This window comes from Cyanistes caeruleus, chromosome 3 (assembly GCF_971803275.1).
Source record: "Cyanistes caeruleus chromosome 3, bCyaCae1.hap1.1, whole genome shotgun sequence".
NCBI classification, from domain to species: domain Eukaryota; kingdom Metazoa; phylum Chordata; class Aves; order Passeriformes; family Paridae; genus Cyanistes; species Cyanistes caeruleus.
The window spans coordinates 103,848,714-103,853,675 of record NC_141703.1 but is presented as its reverse complement, the minus strand read 5'-3'; the positions used below and the strand labels follow the sequence as shown (position 1 = coordinate 103,853,675).

Here is a 4,962-nt window from a genome sequence, read left to right as displayed (position 1 = left end):
AGCCCAGTAAATCACCAGAATACACAAGCGAGAAGAAGAAAGGTGCCGCACAGACACAAGGTTGTCTGCTCGCTACAACGCTGCCCCCCGTTTTGCCCATATTACGTTTCCTTAGGTTTCAATACCCTCCAACTTAATCACCCACTGACACTTAGGAAAAAAGGCCTCCAACAACGTGATCCGTAGGGAAAAGCGGAGGGTAGAAGTGGGGGGAAGAAAAAAATACTAAAATTAACCTTTAGAGGGCTTCGCGGACATTAAAAAAAAAAAAAAAAAGCCACCAAAAAAAAAAAAAACAAACACCACGTCTGGAAAAGTAACCTTTAGTCTAGAAGGGAAACAGCGACGTCCCTAAGGAGCCCGAGGCGATGAGAAGGCATCTTTGGGGGGCGCAGGGAGCCGAGCCCGAGCCGCGGCCGAGCGGGGCCGGCGGCGGCAGCCCCGGGCTGGCTGCGGGCCCGCAGGTGGCGGCGGGCGGGCAGCGCCAGGGCCGGGGAGGCGGCGGGGGCGGCGTGGCCTTGCCCGCAGCCCCGGGAGCGAGGCCGTGTGTCCGCGCCGCCGCAGCCGCTGCGCACCGAGCCAGCGGCCCCGGGGATCGCCCGCTCCGGGGGGGGCAGCGCGGGGTCCCTGCCAAAGGGGGGGGGGGGGCCGGGCGTGCGGTCGGCGCCCGGCGAAACACTCGCGGGTCCCGGGGGGGACGGACTAGTAACTTTTCCGTTCCGGCGGCTCCCCCAAACCCACCGCGGCCGGGCAAACTTTCCGTCCGCGCCGGAGGTGCCGCGGGGCGGGCGCCGCCGCCGCGCCGGGCTCACCCCGGCATTGTTCCCCGGTGCCGCCGCCCGGCAGCGCGGCCCCGGCCCGCCCCGCTCGGCCATTTCCCCGGCGGAACAGCGCCGCACTCACCCCGCAGCCGCCGCGGCTCCTCCCGGGCCGGCTGCCCGAAGCCCCGGAGCCGCTCCGGCCGCGGCCGCCGCGCACGCAGCCCCGGTGCCGCGGCCGGTGCCGGCGCTGAGCTCCGGGGCAGCGGCGGCCGGCGGAGCCCGGGCGGGCGGAGGGGTCCCCGCGGCTGGAGGACAGGACGCGGCTGGACAGGGCAGGACGCGCCGCCTCCCGCCACCCCCGAGTCCGCGCGTCCCCCCCCGCCCCGCGCATCCCCGCGCACATACAGGGCGAGCCGAGCTCCGCTGCGCTGCTCTCCGCGGCTCGGGGCTCTGCTGCAATGCCTGCGAGGCTGACTTTCAAAGCCTAACCCGCAGCCGCGATCCTCCCTCTCCGCCTTCCACCTCGCCCGCCGCGGCGCAGCCCGGCCCCTCCCCGCGCCGCGCCATTCATCTCTCCAGCCAAGTTTCTTAACCCTTTGGTAACCCCCGGCGCGGGGAGGGCGGCAGGAGGCAGGGCGGCATGCGGGCATTCGGGGATGCGCCCCCGCCCCGCCCCGCCCGGCGCGGCCGGGCCAGGCCAGGCCGGGGCAAGGCAGGGCGGCCCCGCCGCACGTCCGCGAGTCCCATCACCTCCTGCCCTCCCTCATCAATCTGCGCAAATCGCGCAGCCCCCGGGAAACAAACTTACGAGCGACAGCACCCGCATCTAATGAACACGGCAGTGGCTTAAAAATAACACTTTCTTCTTGTTTTGTTTTTTTTTTTTTTTTTTCTTTTTCCTTTCCCCCTTCGGCTGCTTTGGAATAATAGTGGGGGAGGGCGCTTCTAGTGTTACCGGTACTTGTCGCTTTAGGGCTTATGTTTTCAGCCTTTCCTCCGAAAAAACACGCGCTGGAAACTTCAATACTACCACTCATTATTATTATTATTATTATTGTTATTGTTTTTACTGCTGTTTTGAAGGGAAAGCCGGGATGCTCCCGGCAGCGGTCGGCGGCAGGGGAGGGCAGCGGTCCCGGCACCTGCGGCTGCTCCCAGGTGGCGCTGCCCCCGCCCGCCCCAGCGCCGGCTCCCGGCACATCTCCTCATGCCCGGGCCCAGCTTCCCAGGCCACCGGCAGCGGGGAGCATCCCTGCCGCCTCTGCCAGGCTCCCGGCACATCTCCTCATGCCCGGGCCCAGCTTCCCCGGCCACCGGCAGCGGGGAGCATCCCTGCCGGCTCTGCCAGGCTCCCGGCACATCTCCTCATGCCCGGGCCCAGCCTCCCATGCCACCGGCAGCGGGGAGCATCCCTGCCGCCTCTGCCAGGCTCCCGGCACATCTCCTCATGCCCGGGCCCAGCTTCCCCGGCCACCGGCAGCGGGGAGCATCCCTGCCGGCTCCCGGCGCTCCCTGTGCCGCGGGGGAAGGAGGGCAGGAGCGGGGAAGCGCTTCCAGGGTCGGGGACAGACCGGCTCAGCAAAGGCATGCTGTCTGCTCACGTGGCAAATAAATACAATTTGGGAGGAAAAAAAAACCCCAAAACAAACAAAAACCACAAAAAAAAAAAAAAGAAAAAAGAAAAAAACAAAAAAAAACCCAGCTGGGAGTTGGGCAGTGCTTCCCAAGAAGAGTCAGCCCTCCATTTTGGTAGGCGACATCCCCAAACCTCAGCTGCCAGAAATGACACGAAATGTCAAGTTGTTCTTTAGACTTTGCTGCCGCCCAAGAAGAGAGTAGGCAGAGATAGAGGCTGAACTTGGCTGTATAAACGAAGCCACAAAGTGCATGCGACCTTCATCACATCTCCTGTGTGCCCGTGTTTAACAAACGTCTCGACGTGTCGCACACTGTCTGCCAAACGCTTTACACAATACTTCATGATTCCTAACTTCTGCAAGTCAAAGACTGACGAAAGGGAAACGAATCTGTTTGCAAGTCACATTTAAACTGCATGGTAATTACCGCATTAACACATGTTCTAGTTTTTAAACTCAGGTAAAATAAATTATCTCTTCAAGCGTCTTTTTTAGTAACAGACTAATATGGTTAAAGAGCGCGGGAATTTCCACTTTAAAGAAAGCAAAAGGGAGTCACATTTATGAAAAGCTAATATTTTAACCGAGAGATACCATGAATGAAAGTAGATGTAGGAATGTGAAGCAAAACCTCTTTCACTTCGGAATGTACGGATTGTGTACAGGCTCAGAGTGGAGCTAGTAATGTATTACTTGACCTATTTTTTTAAGCCAATGAAAGATTTAGGTTAACTTCATCATGTGTTTTTAACCAGTTTCTTCCAGACATGCAGCAGTATTTCCTGAAACCATTGCATGTCAGAGTGTTTATACAAGTCTCTTTTCTTGAGAGCAGAAGTCTCATAATACAGCCTGATCGTAGTTCCATTAAAAGAATGGGTTTGCTCTTCATTTCCATTATAGGCTCATTAGCAAAATTTGATCGTAAAGAAATTATCCTTAATTTATTTTTTTTTTTTTCACAAGAATCTTCATCTCAATTTTTTTTTTCCAATGCTGAGTTATCTAGGGAAAAGGAAATTTTCTCATTACTGCAGCAATTTATCTGCTATTTCAATCAAGAGTGTCTGTAGTAGAGACGTCTTTCATTCTTAACCTTAGGGAACGTATTACGTAGATGAGACCTACAAAATGAGGAATCTTGGACAAGCAACAGAAAAAACGTGTGTATGGAGTATTTGTTAAAATGATTGTTGTCAGGTAACATTGTTGCTTGAGGACACAAGTTTCAGGAAGATACAATCAAGTGAGACTGTATTAAATAATAAAACATAAAGATTTAGTAGGTTATTTCCACCACTTAATAGCTGTATCACAATGGGTTGTGCCACTGGTCCATGATTATTTCACTATGAGAATTCAAATATTATACCAAATAAATACCTGTACAAGTAAAGGAAAAATTCCATCACAGTGAAATCCATCTCTCAAGAAGTATGAAAGTACTGATGTGTATTTCTTGGTCCTTCCTGAGCATTCTTCAACCAAACCCAAACACACACTCGCTCCCCAGACATAAAAGGTGAGCATCCACTGCTCTGCCTATCTGTATCTGTGGGTGGTGCCTATACCTTCACTTTCTTATAGACATCACAAAACAGGACACTTTGTTCAAATCTTCTTTTCCAATGGAATTCATCACTATAAGATGCTGTTAAATGGAAGGCCAATTGTGACAGGGAAGCATAAACTACCTTTACATCAGTCTTGGAAGGGAAAATCATATTTATAGAGGTTACATTAGAACTCACTCCCACAGTTGCAGGCACTTGGTGCAGAGCTATTGGTGTCATACTTTGGTAATATCAGCAAACCACTTCTTTTTTTATGTTTATAAAAATATATAATAACAGACCCTCCTTTATAAGACAGAGGTATATTTTTGACTGAGGAAAACTTCTGTCAAAACCAAAATATAACTATGGTTCTGACAGTCGTGAAGAACAAAATCAATCTGAGTGACCATCAAACAACAGTTAAATATATAGTTGATGTACCTACAACTTTTCTTTGATAATTTTGATGATGCTGCATTTAAAAATGATGAGCAAAGCTGCATTTCAGTAACAACCAGAAGCAAAACACATTGATCTGTGCCATATGGTAAAAAAGATATATTATTATTATTAAATAAAAAAAAAGCAAATGTAAACGCTATTTTATTATTACCAAACATTTTTACGCTAATGCTAGCTTATTTTTAAATCACATAAGGTGCTTTAAAGAGCTTGGGATAGCTACAGTTGCTTTTATTTTGATTTTTTCTTTAAGGTTATCTCAGCCTCTCAAAAAGCTAACCACTCTGAAACCACCTTTTTCAATCACAATAATTAAGGCCTTGCTTTAAGGCATCCAATCATGATATGAGAGGCTTAGGATGTGGTCGAGAAGCTAGCTAGCTTTACAGAAATGCATTTCCAGACTAAATCTTCCTCTAAAATAGTTTGTCAACCTTATATAGACAAATAATGAAATTCTGTCCTTGACTCAGCCTAGTTCAATTCACGTAATATGTCAGATTAGCCACCATTTCAAAGGTGCCTTCACAGAGGATTAAATCACCT

At 51.2% G+C, this 4,962-nt stretch overlaps 1 protein-coding gene across 6 annotated transcripts in view; it reads right to left on the bottom strand.

Moving 5' to 3' along the window:
• Positions 1 to 1,515, bottom strand: part of NRIP1 (nuclear receptor interacting protein 1) — a 72,063-nt gene extending 70,548 nt beyond the window's left edge. The window contains exon 1 of one of the 6 annotated variants that reach the window (XM_086883488.1): positions 1,167 to 1,515. The gene's annotated coding sequence lies outside the window, so the exon portion shown is untranslated. Of the gene's footprint in view, positions 1 to 321; positions 461 to 903; positions 990 to 1,166 lie in introns of those variants that run through there. The other 5 variants (XM_086883491.1, XM_086883489.1, XM_086883492.1 and 2 more) reach the window with 5 other exon arrangements.
• Between the last annotated feature and the right edge of the window lie 3,447 nt (positions 1,516 to 4,962).